Source organism: Mustela nigripes, chromosome 10 (assembly GCF_022355385.1).
Source record: "Mustela nigripes isolate SB6536 chromosome 10, MUSNIG.SB6536, whole genome shotgun sequence".
NCBI lineage: Eukaryota > Metazoa > Chordata > Mammalia > Carnivora > Mustelidae > Mustela > Mustela nigripes.
In genome coordinates, this window is record NC_081566.1 from 23,208,485 (window position 1) to 23,228,054 (window position 19,570).

Genomic DNA, 19,570 nt, shown 5'->3' on the forward strand with positions numbered 1-19,570 from the left:
CCTGCCTCTCCGTCTACTTGTGATTTCTCTCTGTCAAATAAATAAATAAAATCTTAAAAAAAAAAAAATACACCATCCAAGTTATATAACCCTTTCTTCAAGAATCCCTGTTCTAGGGGAAGTGGTTGGAAAGAATTTGACTGCTGGCGTGCTTGAGTTTTAACTTTCTGCTCTTCAGCAAGTTACTATTGAAGAGGGAGAAACACAGGCTACCATTGAGCTAGACTCAATTTAATCAGAGATTGGAGAGGATGAAGAAAACCCAGGGATCATGAACTTCAGAGGGCTGGAAAATCCTACTGCTTCTAGAATCCAAAATTAAGGAATTAGATAGTAAAAGCCTTGAGTGACAAAGGTAAGATTACTAATTAAACAAAATAACAGCTGTGTGGCAATTAGATTAAGGATATTCCCTTGTCTGCCAAGCCTTCAGGTAATCAACCATCTTTTAGGTGAAAGAGTAAATCATGGGGTAAAGAAGCAAAGAAATAAGATAGCCTTTAGAACCGGACCTTGAGGGCGCCTGGGTGGCTCAGGGGGTTAAGCCACTGCCTTCGGCTCAGGTCATGATCTCAGGGTCCTGGGATCGAGTCCCGCATCGGGCTCTCTGCTCAGCAGGGAGCCTGCTTCCCTTCCTCTCTCTCTACCTGCCTCTCCGTCTACTTGTGATTTCTCTCTGTCAAATAAATAAATAAAATCTTAAAAAAAAAAAAAATTTGTTGAAGGAGTCATCTTTTTTTTTCCTACTGTGTGATTTTTTTTGTTGTTTTTGCAACTTACACATTACAGTGAATGACTCAGGGTGGTCAATTTATCTTTTTTTTTTTTTTTTTTAAGGCCTCTTATGCCCTGTTTACAAATCAACAGTTTTGGAGAAACAGGATACAAATCTCTATTTTACTATAATCCCTTTCTCCATTCCCATCCTCAATGTATTTGCAAAGTAGAGGAGACCATTCTTCTTGTCCCACATTTTGAAAATCTGATGTTATAGTGGGCCAACATCTTTTCTATGGCAGACAATGATAGTCACCTTGAAGGCATATGTTTTAAAGATATTACCTCTTTACATTTCTATAAAGTTAGATATCTCATTAAGTGCTTCTGCATGTTTGAAGGAAACTTAAGAGTCACCAGATATGGGGTGCCTGGGTGGCTCAGTGGGTTAAAGCCTTTGCCTTCGGCCTAGATCATGATCCCAGGGTCCTGGGATCGAGCCTTGAATCCGGCTCTCTGCTCAGCAGGGAGCCTGCTTCCTCCTCTCTCTCTGCCTGCCTCTCTGCCTACTTGGGATCTCTGTCTGTCAAATAAATAAATAAAATCTTAAAAAAAAAAAAAAAAAAAAAGAGTCACCAGATACTTTTTTGTAAAAACTTCAGGAACACAGGTAAACAAATCACGTCTTTAAAAGCAGTGTTGCGGGGCGCCTGGGTGGCTCAGTGGGTTAAGCCGCTGCCTTCAGCTCGGGTCATGATCTCAGGGTCCTGGGATCGAGTCCCGCATCGGGCTCTCTGCTCAGCAGGGAGCCTGATCCCCCCTCCCTCTCTGCCTGCCTCTGCATCTACTTGTGATCTCTCTCTTTCAAATAAATAAATAAAATCTTTAAAAAAAAAAAAAAAAAAGCAGTGTTGCGTACAAGGTATGCAATGCAGGATTTTTAGCAGGTGAACTTCTTTTCATTTTCTTCGGTAAGTTTATAAACCGAATGGAGTTTCCTAGCATGTACGCTTAACACTGTCTACTGAATGTACAGGTAGATGACCAAAGTATCGTTTGCATTTAGACAAGATATAAGCAATCTTTTATTTTATGCATTATGCTGCTTCAGTAAAATCTTCAGCCAAATCAGGAAGATCTTTTGAAACTCCTTTTTAAAAATCCAAATGCCTAAGGGCTAGGGAGACTGTTTTGTTGTTTCTGTGATTTAGGCATCCCTTAGTACACTGCAGAAAGCACGGTTGTTGGTAGGGCCTGTCAGAATCACTCTACATTCTAAGGGGCCAAGTATCTGTCATCAAAAATTTTCCTTCTGTTTGCCAATAAGATATATTTTTTAAAAGATTTTATTTATTTATTTGAGAGAGAGAGAGGTAACAAGCAGGGTGGTGAAGGAAAAGCAGGCTCCTCCCTGAGCAGGAAGCCCAACCTGGGGCTTAATTCCAGGACCCTGGGATCACAATGGGAGCTAAAGGCAGATGCTTAACCAACGGAGCCACCCAGGTGCCCCAACAAGATGTTTAGTTGCTCTGAATTAAGAAATATAACTTTATCCAGTTTCATAAAAGAATCAAGGAAAGATACAATAGCTATGTTCATCCCAAGTTAGTTTGGCACACCCAAGCTCATTAAACAGCAACTATTTACATGAGCCAGGGTGTCTTTTGAGGAGATGAAAAACTTTTATTGTTATAGAAGTACTTGCCTTTCTTATCCTGAATTTGTGAGATGGTCAAAGTCAGCACTTTCCCTTGCTTTTCTCCAGGTTAAATCCTCAAATTCTTTTCTGCAGATAGTGCAGTACACCCTGTTTTGGTTATTTACCTCCTTAATCCTATGATACGGGTCCTCCTACCCACCTCTCATTAAAGCCGTTGGGGAGCTTTCTTTTTCAGCCATGTGTAGGTCTTGCTCCCGTAGGTACTACAATTGTTTTTCATTACTCAACTCTTAGAAAGTATGGTCACAATATTCACAGTGTAAAAAATTAAATGTGCTCCATCTTGATACAAAGCACTATTTAACTATTGTTAAAGCAGAGGCAAAACCAAAACCAGATTGTTACACAAAGCATGTAAATTTTTCATTTTAATTACAACATGAGGGGTCAGGCAACAATGGATGATCTGTTACTGTGAATGTGGCTAATCAAGATTGTCAACATCAGCCTCAGGGGAAAAACAGCATCCAGGGACTACAGAAGGTGGATAATTTGTGTCCAAGTCATTAGGTACCCAATGCTTTCAGCCTCTATTTTTGTGGGCTGCCACATGGCTTTTGCACCTTTCCCTAGAAAGTGGGGAACAACTGACACTTTTCATGTCCCCACAAAGGGTTTCCAAGTAAGTGGGATTTTCAGTGCTAGAACTGGGACAATCCCCAGCAAACTGGGAGGGCTGATTTGCTCTAGCATGAGCGGCAATCCCTAGAATATCAGAGACATGGTGATGAGACTAGCAATGAGAAATTTTCAGAAATATATCCCTCTGAGACTGTAATCCCAGTCCTTGACCAAATGCTAATTAATAGATAATTTGTCAGAATACGTGTGCACGCCCAGGCACACACACACTCACGCACGCACACACACACATGCAATAACCACTACAGACATGAGAGACAGAAACAGAAAAATGTTTACCTTTAGCCCAGAAGGTTGCATGGTTTCAATAAAGGAGAAACATGTGCTGGTTGCTACATTCTTTCTTTAAAATTTACTTTGTTTTTTGAGTAGTCTCAACCCAGGGCTTGGATTGATGCCCTCAATATCAAGCATTACATGCTCTTCCTGCTGAGCCAGCCAGGCACCCCCCATTGCTACATTTTTTTTAATATATATTTTTTTAAGAGATTTTGTTTATTTATTTGACACAGAGAGAGAGAGAGAGACTGTGAGAGAGGGAATACAAGCAGGAGAAGTGGGAGAGGGAGAAGCAGGTTCCCTTGGAGCAGGAAACCTGATGTGGGGATGGATCCTAGGACACTGGGATCATGACCAGTGCCCAAGGCAGATGCCCAATGACTGAGCCACCCAGACGCCCGTACTTACATATTTGTCAGAGGGAGAAAGAGAGAAGAGCACAAGCAGGAGGCCGGACAGGCAGAGGGAGAAGCAGTCTCCCCATGGATCAAGGAGCCCGATGATGTAGGACTCGACCCCAAGACCCTGGGATAATGACCTGAGCCAAAGGCAGACAAATGATTAACTGACTGGGCCACCCAGGTATCCCTGGTTGCTACATTCTTAAATGGTCTCATGACTGCCTGTATACTTCACTGATAGTTAATATCCAGCTGGATGATAAGCACCAGAGAAATCTTGAAGAAGTAGTTTTACAAGTAGAAATTCTAAGAGTGCCTCTATGATTTAACAATCCCTGCATGTCCCTTCTCTCTTGAGCACTAAGCGAATACCCACCAGCTTCATAAGGCAAAAGTGTAGCCTTTCTGCCCATGGGTCCTGTCCCTGTGCTACTTAAATAAACTTACCAAGTTACACTGTACAATGTCTCAAGAATTCTTTCTTGGCCTTTGAGCTCCACAACCCTGCAACAGACAGATATACAGTGTTCATTAAAAATAAGTCATTCTGAGGTAACCTTGTTTGTTTGTTTGTTTCTTTCTTTCTTTCTTCCTTTCTTTCTTTTTTTAATAAGATTACTAGATTAGTGGGACGCCTGGGTGGCTCAGTTGGTTAAGCAGCTGCCTTTGGCTCAGGACATGATCCCAACATCCTGGGATTGAGTCCCACATCGGGCTCCTTGCTCGGCATGGAGCCTGCTTCTCCCTCTGCCTCTGCCTGCCATTCTGTCTGCCTGTGCTCGCTCTCCCATCCTCTCTCTCTCTGACAAATAAATAAAATCTTAAAAAAAAAAAGATTACTAGATTAGTCAATGAGGAGAATATTAAAAGACCTATATATCTTGTTTTGGGGGTGGGGGGCATCTGGGACTGAGTTGCCAATTTGATGTGCCTTTATTCTGTACTATATTAGTGTGCATTTTCTATAAACATTTACCTATATAGTCACAATTAATTAACACTCATATACTGGTAGCTTTTACTTCAGATCACATTCGAATTTTGCCGAGCATCCCTTATAATAAATAGATCTGACCAGGATAACATGTTGTCTTTACATTGCAATGTCTCTTTAGTATTTAGACCTTTTATTCTGAAATAGTTCTCCAGTCTTTTTTTTTTTTTTTAGTTCATGATACGTTTTTGCAGATTTCAGGATATTTTGTAGAATGTCTCTCATTTGGGATTTCAGTGGGTTGCAGTTTTGGGTTTCTTTCTTTCTTTTTTTTTTTTTTTTAGTTTATTTGACAGACAAGAGATCACAAGTAGGCAAACAGGCAGGCAGAGAGAAAGGAGGAAGCAGGCTTGCTGCTGAGCAGAGAGCCCAATACGGGGCTCGATTCCAGGACCCTGGGATCACAACCTGAGCTGAAGGCAGAGGCTTTAACCCACTGAGCCACCCATGCAACTCTCAGTTGGGGGTTTCTTTTTTTTTTTTTTTTTAATTTGTCAGAGAGAGAGAGAGCATGAGTGAGCGCAGGCAGACAGAGTGGCAGGCAGAGGTGGAGAGAGAAGCCAACTCTCTGCTGAGCAAAGAGCCCCATGTGGGTGGGACTCGATCCCAGGATGCTGGGATCATGACCTGAGCTGAAGGCAGCTGCTTAACAAACTGAGCCACCCAGGCATCCCCTCAGTTGGGGGTTTCTAATGATTAGATTCCAATGACTCATTTTTGGTAGGAAGATCCATGTTCTCCCTGCAAGCTATTGACTGGGCCACAATGTTCATTAGTCCCACAATGATGTTGTTTACTTCAATTACCTGTCTGGTGTCTGTCAGTTTTCTCCATTGTAGAGTCTGTCAGTTTTCTCCATTGTAGAGTGTCTCTTCATTAATAAGTACCTATTAATACATATTTTGAGGGGAGGTAACTTGAAACATATACATAACTTGTGACTTCAAATTTTGAATTATTTATGTATTGTTTTATATCAGCATGGACTTAGGATCCCTTATTTTATTCATTGGTTTCCTCCCTTTCCATGTCTGTAACATCCTTCTCTAATAGTGAGAAACCTGGATCCCATTATCCTGAATATATTTACTTTTTTCAAAATTGCTTATATCTTTTTTTTTTTTGAAGATTTTATTTATTTTTTGAGGGGGAGAGAGAGAGAGAGCACAAAGGAAGAGTGAGAGGGAGAAGCAGACTCCCCACTAAGCAGGGAGCCCAATGTGGGACTTGTTCCCAGGGCCCTGAGATCATAACCTGAGCCAAAGGCAGATACTTAATCAACTGAGCCACCTAGGTGTCCCATATTTTTAACTTTTTTCAGCAAATAGTATGCAACTTACTCCATCCTAAGAATTAAAATATTATAGAACATAGATTTAAAAGTGAAAGTTGTCCTTTAACTCTGCTCCCAATTGTTAAAAGTGATAATTTGCTTTATGTATATATTGTGAAACAATCACTACAATAAGGTTAGTTAACACATCTGTAAACACACACACACATCCATCACTTCACATAGTTCCTGCTCCTTGTGTATGTGTGTGGGATCTTTTTTTTTTTTTTTTAAAGATTTTATTTATTTATTTAACAGAGAGAGACTCAGCAAGAGGGAACAGAAGCAAGGGGAGTGTGAGAGGGAGAAGGAGGTTTCCCACCATGCAGAGCCTGATACAGGGACTTGATTCTAGGACCCAGGGACCACAGGCCTGAGCCAAAGGCAGGGGCTTAATGACTGAGCCACCCAGGCATCACAAGTGTGTGGTCCTTTTTAAAAAATTGGGGCACCTGGATGGTTCAGTGGGTTAAGCCTCTGCCTTCAGCTCAGGTCATGATCTCAGGGTCCTGGGATCAAGTCCCACATTGGGCTTTCTGCTCTGCAGGGAGCCAGCTTCCCCCTTTCTCTCTGCCTGCCTCTCTGCCTATTTGTGATCTCTCTCTGTCAAATAAATAAATAAAATCTTAAAAAAAAAAAAAAAGAGGGGCGCCTGGGTGGCTCAGTGGATTAAAGCCTCTGCTTTCAGCTCAGGTCATGATTCCAGGGTCCTGGGATAGGGTCCTGGGATCGAGCCCCGAAGCGGGCTCTCTGCTCAGCGGGGAGCCTGCTTCCCTTCCTTTCTCTCCCTGCCTCTCTGTCTGCTTGTAATCTCTGTCTGTCAAATAAATAAATAAAATCTTTAAAAAAAAAAAAAAAAAGAATGGGAATTTTATAGGGGCACCTGGGTGGCTCAGTGGTTTAAAGCCTCTGCCTTCCGCTCAGGTCATGATCCCAGGGTCCTGGGATCAAGCCCCACATCAGGCTCTCTGTTCAGCAGGGAGCCTGCTTCCTCCTCTCTCTCTGCCTGCCTCTCTACCTACTTGTGATCTCTGTCTGTCGAATAAATAAATAAAATCTAAAAAAAAAAAATAAATAAAATAAAAATAAAAAAATAAAGCAACATTGAGATCATAATGCATATATATGGTTTTTGAATTCTGTTCTACTTAATAGTAAAAAAATGTATTTTATGTTACAATCCAGTTATATACACACATACATGCCCATGTGTGCCTGCACACATACACTGATACATGATTAAAATTAAAAAAAATCAGGAAACACTACTGACTCTTGTAATATACTCATTTTCTAGTCTAATTTGGGCTATATCCATTTTTGTTTGTTTAAGCACTATGGTGCTAGAGAGGTGACTCAGGATGGGCTGTCAGAGCCAGGCAAAGTAGAAGGAAAATGTTAGGAGAACAGCCAGCCAGTGGGGAGGGGTTATGTCAGAGTTCAGGTGGGGTAAGGACAGCATTTCTGTGGAGCAACAGTCTTGCATGAACTGTCAGGACCCGAATAGAATAAGGTGAGCAACGGTGTGGAAGGGTGACCCAGTTTGAGGTGACAGAGTCTAAAGGTCACGAGGAGAGTATCCACATAAGGGAGGAAGCAGCAGCGCTCATGGAAGATCTATTGCATACAAGAGGCATGATTAAAGAAATAAATTTAGTCAGAAAATCAACCAGGTTTTTTATTAGCAGAGAATGGACTTACCTGTTGTGGAAAGGGAAGGAGCTTAAAGGAAGCTTGCCTTCTAATGGAAGTTCTTAGTATATTCAGAACAGACTACTTCATTTAGGAGGCCCTATGCAAAATGGAAATGTGGGGGTCCTCTGTTGAAAATTAAGAATTTCAAGATGGGTAGGCTTAGCAACACAGTTGTGGATGTGTCTCCTCAGGCAAAGGAAACAAAAGCAAAAATAAACTATTAGGACCATACCAACTACACCAAAATAAAAGCTTTGTCATAGGAAAAGAAACCACCAACAAAACTAAAAGACAACCTTTTGAGTGGCAGAGGATATTTGCAAATGACATACCTGATAAGGGGTTAATAAAAATGGTAAAGAACTTACATAACTCAACACCAAATAGTAGTAATAATAATAATCTGATTAAAAATGGGCAGAGGAGGGCCGCCTGCATGGCTCAGGGGCTTAAGCCTCTACCTTCAACTCAGGTCATGATCTCAGGGTCCTGGGATTAAGCCCCGCATCGGGCTCTCTGCACATCAGGGAGCCTGCTTTCTCCCTCTCTCTTCTCTCTGCCTGTCTCTCTGTCTACTTGTGATCTCTCTCTCTGTCAAATAAACAAATAAAATCTTTTAAAAAAATGGGAAGAAGACCTGAATAAACATTTTTTCCCAAGAAGGCATATTGATAGCCAACAGACACATGAAAAGATGCTCAACATCACTGATCATCAGGGAAATACAAATCAAAACCACCCAATGAGATATCACCACACATCTGTCAGAATGGCTAGAATCAAAAAGACAAGAACTGAAAAATGTTGGCAGGGATGGAGAGAAAAAGGAATCCTCAGGGCACCTGGCCCTCTCAGTCAGTAGAGCATGCAACTCTTGATCTTGGGGTCATGAGTTTGAGCCCCACATTGGGTGTAGCGATTACTTAAAATAAATAAATAAAATTTTAAAACTAAATAAAAAAGTGTAAAAAATAAAAAATAAATAAATAAATAAACAAATAAATAGAAGACTTTCAAGATGGTGAGAGCCAAGTTTTTATTAAACCAAGCTCAGGGTCCTTCTAAGTGCAGAGTCCTGTGTGACTACAGGTCTGATGTCCCTGAAGATAGCCCCAGATTTTTTTTTTTAAGATTTTATTTATTTGACAGACAGAGATCACAAGTAGACAGAGAGGCAGGCAGAGAAAGAAGAGGAAGCAGGTTCCCTGCTGAGCAGAGAGCCCAATACGGGGCTCGATCCCAGAACCCTGGGATCATGACCTGAGCCGAAGGCAGAGGCTTTAACCTACTGAGCCACCCAGGCGCCCCAGCCCTAGATGTTTTCATGGTTTTTCTATCTATAGAGGTAGCAATGTACATCTATATTTATTTACAATTATGAAATGTGATATACAATTTAAAATATGTAATATTCCCTACTTTTATTCATGAATATATGTGAGATTAGCAACACACCAAAAGTAGTAGTACCTCTAGTGCTTAGATTTTGGCTTCTGAATACCATCCTCTACCAAAGGAACCAGAGCTCCTCGGAAAAATAGTCTGAAACGGATTTGGAGCAGGAAAGAGTTGACTCTGGGGCTGTGCCAGAGGGCAGAGAAATGCTCAGAGAATGAAGAGACATGTCAACAGAGCACAAGGGCTCACTCACATGCGCTCTCATTTCCGAATCTGGGAAACTTGAGCATCAAAATAAGCAACTGATTGAGCCCGGTGGGGAGCCTGCTTCTCCCTCCTCCTGCTCCCCCTGCTTGTGTTCTGTCTCTCACTGTCTCTCTGTTGAATAAAATTTAAAAATCTTTTAAAAAATAACAAAATAAAAAAAACTTAAACGCATGCATATATAAGCACAAAGGAAAACCACCGAAAATATTTATATCTGAATGGTGAGATTATAGGAAACATTGTCATTCTTCTTTACAATTTTCCACATTTTCCAAATCTCCTAAAATGAAAATTTATTACTCTGACAGATTTCCACTTAACTTTTCAAAAGAAATATAATTGAGGGGGCACCTGGCTGGCTCAGTTGGTAGAGCATGTGACTCTTTTTTTTTTTTTTTTTTAAAGACTTTATTTATTTATTTGCCAGAGACAGAGGGAGAGAGAGCGCAAGCACAGGCAGACAAAGAGGCAGGCAGAGGCAGAGGGAGAAGCAGGCTCCCTGCTGAGCAAGGAGCCCGATGTGGGACTCAATCCCAGGACCCTGGGATCATGACCTGAGCCGAAGGCAGCTGCTTAACCAACTGAGCCACCCAGGCATCCCGAGCATGTGACTCTTGATCTCAGGGTTGTAAGTTCAAGCTCCATGTTGGGTTTAGAGATTACTTAAAAATAATATCTTAAAAAAAAAAGAAATATATTTGAAAAGTTATTTGTAGACAATATAGAAAATAGAGATTTCTAATGTTCTATTTTATTCAATAAATATTTAATGAGCGCTTTGTGTACACTAGGCACTGTACTAGCTGCTGGAGGATGTTGCTGGTGAATGAGACGGACCCTCTCTTTGCCTTCATAAAGCTGAGAGTCTAGTGAGGAAGACAGATAATAAACAAGTCATTACAATAATGTGGGATGCTGGTAGGGGATAAGCAGTTGCTACAAAGGTGAGACTAGACTAGGGGTTGGGATGTCCCCCCAGGGGAAGACTGGGGCGGTAAGCTAAGTAAAAATTAGCCAGGCAACCTGGAAAGGGAACTGCATTTTAGCAGGGGGAATATTGAGCAATAAATTCAGCTTGCTTCTTTTGCAGAAAGCAGAGTCTCAAGAGATATAGTTATGAAGCTGGAGAGGAAGCAAGGAGGCTCAGGAAGGCCTGGTAAGGCATCCTGAGGGAAACGTGTGAAAATCTCTTTGTAGCTCCTTTATCAGCACTTGGAGCTTTTCTAGATAGCTCAGTAGAAAATACAGCAGTTCTTGAAGCCACTTGCCTCCTAAAGGAAAGTACTTATAAAGGAAGGCATTTATATTTATAATAAAAGACTACAGGATTTTCAGCTTTTTAAAATTCACTTTAATTTTTGTTTTTAAGTCTTCATTGATTGTTAAAACTTTCTCTTTAATTGTGAGGAAGGTTATTACTGATCACGTCAAAACATTAACATGCTGGGAAAGGTCTGAAAGATACTGCACAACTTATTTGCTTACTGATATTGTTCTCCAATTTTCCAATGTGTACAAGTAATTTGCATCAAATAAAAATGGTTATAGAAGGGCGCCTGGGTGGCTCAGTGGGTTAAGCCTCTGCCTTCAGCTCAGGTCATGATCTCAGGGTCCTGGGCTCTCTGCTCAGCAGGAGGCCTGCTTCTCCCCCATCTCTCTCTGCCTGCCTCTCTGCCTACTTGTGATCTCTGTCAAATAAATAAATAAAATCTTTAAAAAAAATTTTAGAAAAGTCGTTATAGCAGAGCATTTGCATTGATTGTATTGGTGAGGATTATGGCAGAAAATCAGCTTAAGCTGGTTGAAGCAAAAAATAGATTATAGAGATAAATGCTTCATTTTCTCCCTGCATGCCAGTTCCCTCTTCTTCTCTACTCCAGATAGAGGAAACATGGCTGCCAAAATATTTTGTTCTTTACAGATCATGGTCCAGGTTCTCAAAGAGGGGCTGGTCTTTCAATTTCAATGTCAAATTTTCCTGGGAAGGACTGTAATCGGTCAAGTTGGGTCAGCTGACTACCCCTAGACCAATTTCCTGTGACTGTTCTAGAAGCTTCACTTATATTAACTCCTCATCCAACTCTTGAAGATAGATGTTATTATTAGTCTCATATTATAGGTAAAGAAACTGAAAGAGTTTTCAGAAGGAGGCATAAACATAATAGCAAATGCTGTAATTTGTCCAAACAAGATGGTAGCAGGTCTGGTTATCAACACAACACCCCCTTCTTCTGGGAACTGTTCCCCAATACTGTGCCTGAAGAGGCTTTCATATTGTTCTGTGACTTGCTGGGGTGTTTGTTTGCTTTTTTTTTTTTTTTTCTAATATACTTTGGATCTTCCTAAGCCCATACACATGTACCTATTTCAACCTCCTTTAAACCAATGAACCAACCAACCAACCAACCAACCAAACAAACAAACCAGGGCTTGGCCTTACATTAACTATTTCCATATTGAAAATATGGTTGGTTAGTTGCTTTCAATTTTTCACTATTAAAAACAATATTGTGGGATGCCTGGGGGGCTCAGTTGCCTTCAGCTCAGGTCATGGTCCCAGGGTCTTGGGACCTAGTCCTGCATCTGGCTCCTTGCTCAGCAGGGAGGGAGCCTGCTTCTCTCTCTGCCTGCTGCTTCTGGGGTCTCTCTCTCTCTCTCTTTCTCTCTCTCTGACAAATAAATAGATAAAATCTTTTAAACAAACAAAACAAACAATACTGCAACTGTACTTGAACATGTATCTTTGTGTATGTATAAAAGTAATTTGGAGTAATTAAAGTAATTAAAGAGTAATTTAAAGTAATTAAAAGAAATTATTAGATAAAAGAATGTACGAATTGATACACTATGTATATATACTGAGTGTACATAATAATAGATTCTGGTAAGTTGCTCACCAAAGACGTGTTACAGTTCAAACATGGGCCTATTGGTCATTCTTCACACTAACCTCAACAACTCTAAACAGATAGCTTCTAAAAACTAGGGTACAGGGGGCACCTGGGTGGCTCAGTCGGTTAAGCATCTGCCTGTGGCCTAGGTCATGATCTCAGGGTCTTGGGGTCAAGTCCCACAATGGGCTCAGTAGGGAGTCTGCTTCTTCCTCTCTCTCTGCCCTTCCCCCTACTTCTACTCATTCTCTCTTTCCTTCTCTCTCAAATAAATAAAGAAACAAACAAACAACTAGAAACATATGTTTCTTAAAACATAGAAACAGACTAACTACAGATGATGGTGACTGTCGGCCCAGAGAACGACTTCTAGTCCAGGATGTTGGTCAGGCTTCTTAGAGAAGGTGACTCCTAAGCTGAGTTTTAAAAAAATGAATAGGAGTTAGGCAACAAAAGAAGTGTAAACTGGGTTAAAATCTTACAGGATGGAGGTGAACAATGATCTGGAATAGCTAAAACTCTTTCACACTATTTGCAGAAGTATAAATTGGTAAAAACACTTTGGAATATCAGATAGTATCTAGTTCTAACTTAGTTCTAAGTTCTAGATAAATATCTAACAAAATACTTATCTGTGGTCATCAGAAAACACGTACTAGGATATTAATAACAGCAGTATTTATTAGAGCCCCAAATGAAAACTACCTAAATGTTCATCAGTAGTGGAATGGATAAATGAAGTATAACACAGCCTCATATAGTGGAATACTATACAACAATGAAAATAACTTACAAGTATATCGGGGTGCCTGGCTGGCTCAGTGGGAAGAGCAAGCAACTTTTGATCTTGGGGTCACGGGTTCAAGCTCCACGTTGGGCCTAGAGCTTTCTTTAAAAAAAAAAAAAAACCTACAAGTATGAACAAAAATAGAAATGAATCACACATATACTATTTTGGGGAAAAGGTGTCAAACACAAAAGGTTACATATTATATGTTACCATTATATAAAGCAAAAAAACATGAAAAAATTAACATATGCTATTAAAGTCAGAACACTTGTTACCTTTGTTGTGTGGGAGGGTATGGGTAAAGATTGGGAGAGGGCATGAGAGTGCTTCTGGGGTGCTGTTAGTGTTATGCTTTTGGATTTGGATGTTGATGACAGGGATGTGTTTTGTTTATGAAACTCGTCAAGCAATACACATATGTGTGCACTTTCCTATATAAAGACTATCCTTCAATAAAAAGATGGAAATTTTTTTAAAAGATGGAAATAAGGGAAGGGGAAATGGACTTTCGAGGCAGAGGTTACAGCATAAGCTCAGACACAGAGGCTTGATGAGTTCATGTGGGAATAGCCCATAGAATGGACAGAGAAGGGGAGCATGGGAATAAGAAAGGGGCAGAGGAAATATATGCATTAGTGGAAATAAGGTTGGCCTTAGTCCCTTCCAATTCTGAGAATCTATGCTTCTATGATTAGCCTACATTCATAGAGTTAATTGTAAAAAAGGAGAAGACTCCATAGAAGATTGAAAACATGGCTATAATATTCTGCTAATCTTCCCATTAAGGCATGGGGTCTCTTTCCCCATTCTACAAGTCTGGGCTGGTTTTGTGACTTACTTTGATTAATGGAATGTGGTAGAAAGGGTGTTTTCAGAGTCTTGGAGTCTAAGCCTCAAGAGATCTTGCAGCTTCCACTTTTGCTGTCTTAGAATCCTGAGACCAGCCACCATGCTATGAGGAAGCTCTGTGTTAGGGGTTGAATATTTTCTCCAAAGTTTGTGTGTTGAAGTCTTCACTCCCAGTACCTCACAATGTGAATGTATTTGGAGATAGAGTCTGTAGGGAGGCAGTCAGGTTGAAATCAGGTCATTAGGATAGGCCCTAATCCAATAGTACAGAGGTCCTTAAAAGGGGGGGAGGATTATTTATTTATTTATTTATAGATATAGATATATAGAGAGATCACAAGATTTTATTTATTTATCTAACAGAAAGGTAGAGAGAGATCACAAATAGGCAGAGCAGTAGGCAAAGGGAAAGGGAGCAGGGAGCAGGGAGCCCAATGTGGGACCCAATCCCAGGACTCTGGGATCAGGACCTGAGTGGAAGATAGATGCTTAACCAAATGAGCCACCCAGGTGCTCCCAAATGGGGGGAAATTTAGACAGAAAGAGCAGCAAACTTGTGAAGATAGGCAGAGATTGGATGCTGCTTCTCCACACCAGAGATCACCAGCAAATTGCCAGGAGCTAGGAGACAGAGAGAGAACAGATTCTTTCTCACAGCCTTCAGAATCAGCCCTGCTGACATTGTGGCCTCAGACTTCCAGGCTGCAGAACTGTGAGAAAACGAATTTCTGTCGTGTAAGTCACCGTGGCGGTGGTGTGTTGGTACGGCAGCCCTAGCAAACCAATTCACCTCTGACTCCCTAAGGTTAGATTGTTTGTCTCAGTTTGCTAGTGTTGCCATAACAAAGTACTTCAGACTGGGCGAGTTAAACAACAGACATTAATTTTGTCAAAGTTCAGGAGACTGGAAATATGAGATGAAGATTTCAGTAGGGTTGGTTTCTTCCAAGACCTCTCCTTGGTGTGTAGATAGCCATCTTCTCTCTCCAAGTCTTCATGTGATCTTCTCTGGTGTGGGTTGTGTCTCAACTTCCTCTTCTTATAAGAACACTGGTCATATTGGAATAGGGTCACCCTAATGACCTCATTATTATTATTATTATTATCTTTTTTTAAAAAAGATTTTATTTATTTATTTGACAGAGAGAAATCACAAGTAGTTGGAGAGGCAGGCAGAGAGAGAGAGAGGAGGAAGTAGGCTCCTCACCGAGCAGAGAGCCCCATGCGGGACTCCCAGGACCCTGAGATCATGACCTGAGCCGAAGGCAGCGGCTTAACCCACTGAGCCACCCAGGTGCCCATTATTATCTTTTATTTAAAGATTTTTATTTATTTATTTGACACAGAGAGAGAGATCACAAGTAGGCAGAGAGGCAGGCAGAGAGAGGAGGAAGCAGGCTTAACCCACTGAGCCTCCCAGGTGCCCCACAATGACCTTATCTTAACTTAATCACCTCTTTAAAGATCCTATCTTCAAATAGAGTCATAAGCTTCAACCTATGAATTTGGGGGAGGGCACAGTTCAGCCCATGAGAGGCCAGATGGAGGAGAACCGAGCTTGAACTGACAGCAGCACCAACTGCCAGATATGTGAATGAGGCCATTGTGAACCTTCCAGCTCAGCTGACTCTTCCTCCAAATGCTGTCACATGAGTGAGCTGAGGTGCCCTCAGCAGAACTGTCCAGCCATCTGTAGAATTGCAAGGAGTAATAAATCACTGTCTTTTTAAGCCCTAGGTTTGGGGATGGTTTGTTACGCAATTGAAGCAACATGTATGTAGGGTCACCTGGGTGGCTCAGCTGGTTAAGTGTCTGCCTTCGTGTCAGGGCATGATCCCGGGGTGCTGGGATTGAGCCCTGAGTCAGGCTCCCTGCTTGGTGGGGGGCCTGCTTCTCCCTCTTGTGCTCTCTCTTGCTATCTCTGCTGCTATGTCTGTCTCTCTCTCAAATAAATAAAATCTTGAAAAAAATTAACAAAGTGTATGAGCAGTTGAGCATCTGCCTTTGGCTCAGATCATGATCTCAGGGTCTTGGGATCCAGGATCTAATGGAAACAATGTGTATAGTGACACATAAGTTACAAACTAGGCCCAGTTCTACTACTCTACATTTACTGATGGGCTACGTCAAATGGATTGTTTAGCCAGCTTGTCATTGTTACCACAGAAAAGGAGTGAGTACTAATTTATTAATTTACAATGAATAGATGCTATTACTGCAACCTGTAACATTTTATATAGCATTTTGCTAATTGTTTGAAAGAGTATCTTTAATAAATAATAAAGTTTTTTAATCAAAGAAATATTGAATCATAGACCCTTGGGGCTATAAAAACAAGAGGTCATTTAATTCAACTCCTTATCTTCAAAGAGAATGACTTACTCTATCCCAGCCAGATAAGAATCCTCCACCTCTTCATTGTCATCCAAAAAAACTTTTAAAATATCGATCTATAAATGGAACTGTATTTGGCACTGTACAGGCCTTTAAAGATTTAATACAAGAACAATGCAGAGACAAACCACACATAAACAAATCTAAAGTACAGCATGCACAAAAAGCTTAAAAGGAATGGATAAAAAAGATGTGATACGGGGCGCTTGGGTGGCTCAGTGGGTTAAGCCGCTGCCTTCGGCTCAGGTCATGATATCAGGGTCCTGGGATCAAGCCCCTCATCGGGCTCTCTGCTCAGCAGGGAGCCTGCTTCCCTCTCTCTCTCTGCCTGCCTCTCTGTCTACTTGTGATCTCTGTCTGTCAAATAAATAAATAAAATCTTAAAAAAAAAAAAGATGTGATACGCACATACATGCGCACACACACACACACACACACACACACAGGAATATCATTCAGCCATGAGAAAGATAAGATCCTTCATTTGCAACAACAGATATTGACCTTGAGGGCATTGTGCTAAATGAAATAAGTCAGACAGACAAGGACAAATACTGTGGGTCACTTCAGTGTGGAATCTAAAAAGTCAAACTCGAGGTACTCACTGGCTCAGTCCTTGATTTAGGGGTTGTGAGTTCGAGCCCTGCGTTGGGTATAGAGATTACTTAAAAATAAAACCTTTGAGAAATAATGAAATAAAAATAAAAAAGCTAAACTCATAGAAACAGAAACTAGAATGTAGCAGGGGTGGGGTGGGGGAAATGGAGAGATGTTGGCCAAAACATCTAATTTGGGGATAAGCTCTGGGGATCTAATGTACAGCATGGTGATTATACTTAATAATACTGTATTATATACTTGGGAGTTGCTATAAGAGTAGATTTTAAATGTTCTCACCACAAAAACAGAATGGTTATTATATGATGTGGTGGAGGTGTTTACTAAAGCAACGGTGGTAATCATTTTGCAAAATATGTGTATCAAGTCACCACGTTGTACAACTTAAACCGCATGTTGTATGTCAATTACATTTCAATAAAGCTGGGGAGAAAAAGAAAAACGCTACGTATAAAATGACATTTTTTTCTTCCAATTTATCTACCTAAATATTTTTAGCTCATGTAGATAATATAAACAGAGATAAACGTAACTAAAGAAGCACATACACGTACACAAGTAGTAAAAGAAAAGATTTGGGGCCACATGACAGTTCTCAAATATTTGAAGGGTGGTTGTGTAAAAGAAAGGTTAGATTTGTTTTGTTCAGCTACTGGGTAGAACTAGGACCAGGGTGAAACAGGTAGAAGTTTCAAGGAGGCAGGTGTCAGTTTATCTTTAGGATGAACTTTTTAGCAATTAGAACTCCTTAAGGGTGCCTGGGTTTCTCAGTTGGCTGAGTGTCTGCCTTCAGCTCAGGTCATGATCTCAGAGTTCTGGGACTAAGCCCAAAGGGCATCTGGCTCCCTGTTTCGCTGGGAGGCTTCTTCTCCATCCCCCTCCGCCTGCTCTCTGTTTTATTTTTATTTTTTATTTTATTATTTTTTAAAGACTTTATTTATTTATTTGACAGGCAGAGATCACAAGCAGGCAGAAAGGTAGGCAGAGAGAGAGGAAGGGAAGCAGGCTCCCCACTGAGCAGAGAGCCCAATGCGGGGCTCCATCCCAAGACCCAGAGGCTTTAACCCACCGAGCCACCCAGGCACCCCTCTCTGTTTTATTTTTAAAAGATTTTATGTATTTATTTGAGATAGAGAGAGCATGAGTAGGGGCAGAGAGAGGGAGAAGCAGGCTCCCCATTGAGCAGGGAACCAGATACCCACTGGGCTCAATCCCAGGATTGAGCCAAAGACAGACTGAGCCACCCAGGTGCCCCTGACTCTCTCTTAAAAAACAAACAAAAAGGGGCGCCTGGGTGGCTCAGTGGATTAAGCCGCTGCCTTCGGCTCGGGTCATGATCTCGGGGTCCTGGGATCGAGTCCCGCATTGGGCTCTCTGCTCGGCAGGGAGCCTGCTTTCCTCTCTCTCTCTCTCTGCCTGCCTCTCCATCTACTTGTGATTTCTCTCTGTCAAATAAATAAATAAAATATAAAAAAAAAAAACAAAAAAAAAAAAACAGAAACAGAAACAAAAGAACTCCTCCAAATAAATGAGTTCCGTCACTGAAGTTACTGTCAAGGGAATTCCAGATTAGCCTAGGTGACCTTGAAGGCTCTTTCCAACCCTGTGATGCTGAGCCCCATGTCAAAATTAAGCAAATTTACCAGCCTGGAGATGCAGGGATCAAAATGCACAGGGATCAGTGCAGCATTGCAACACTCCCCATGAAATAAGCTAATTGGATGAAATACCCATGCATGCCCTAGGAGGGGTGGGGGTTTGAGGACCAAGAGATGACATAACTTAAACAATTATAATCCAGGATGTTCTGGAAAATAATTTTGAAACAGGTGAAAAATTTGGGCATTGCACATAATGAAGGGCAGGGGAAACATTGTCCAAGTGATGAGAGGAAGAAATGTTTTTGTCTTAGTGAGTTGCTTGGTACTAAAGGTCAGGAATTTAGGAAGGAAAGGCTTATAATAGCAGAAGAATCCAGTAGATATGACCTGAGTCTAAATGAACACTGTGTTCACACAGAGGTAGAGAAAGAAGTAGATATGAAAGACAGTAAGAGTGTGATGATTGCCTGGAAACGCAGAGTGGTGAAGAAAGGGAGCATTGCTCACAAGTCCCTTGCTTCTGGAAATAGTGGTATTGCTCCTATTACAGGGAAGGTAAAGATGATAAGCATCTATGTCTTCCGTGTGCCTTGTTAATGTTGGTGATGGGTCTGTCTGCTCTTCCATGCCAGACCCAGGCTATCGGTTGGTTGAGGTTATCCCTGGGCTATTGTGTATCATCCCCGCTACTTTTTTTTCATCTGGTTTCTGTCCCTGCCTGGAGCTCACAGCTGCCCCTCTGTTCAATTTGAGATGATACTACTTGGGATTGTTTAAATGTTGTCCTCAGGTAAGTCATCTTGCTTTGGTTATATTGAGATGAAATAATTTCCCATGCCTAATGAAATAGGTTTCTACCTAGTCTATAAAGTTCCCATTCTTTTTTTTTTTTTTTTAAAGATTTTGTTTATTTATTTATTTGACAGACAGAGATCACAAGTAGGCAGAGAGGCAGGCAGAGAGAGAGGAGGAAGCAGGCTC

The 19,570-nt window shown here is 41.1% G+C and overlaps 1 long non-coding RNA gene across 2 annotated transcripts in view; it reads right to left on the minus strand.

The window, feature by feature from the left end:
• LOC132026097 (uncharacterized) overlaps positions 1 to 19,570 on the minus strand; it is a 30,464-nt gene that overhangs the window by 8,595 nt on the left and 2,299 nt on the right. The window contains exons 1-3 of one of the 2 annotated variants that reach the window (XR_009406767.1): positions 13,131 to 13,238; positions 5,560 to 5,640; positions 4,207 to 4,263 (exon numbers count right to left, since the gene is read on the minus strand). This is a non-coding gene — a long non-coding RNA (uncharacterized LOC132026097). Of the gene's footprint in view, positions 1 to 4,206; positions 4,264 to 5,559; positions 5,641 to 13,130; positions 13,239 to 19,570 lie in introns of those variants that run through there. The other variant, XR_009406768.1, reaches the window with a different exon arrangement.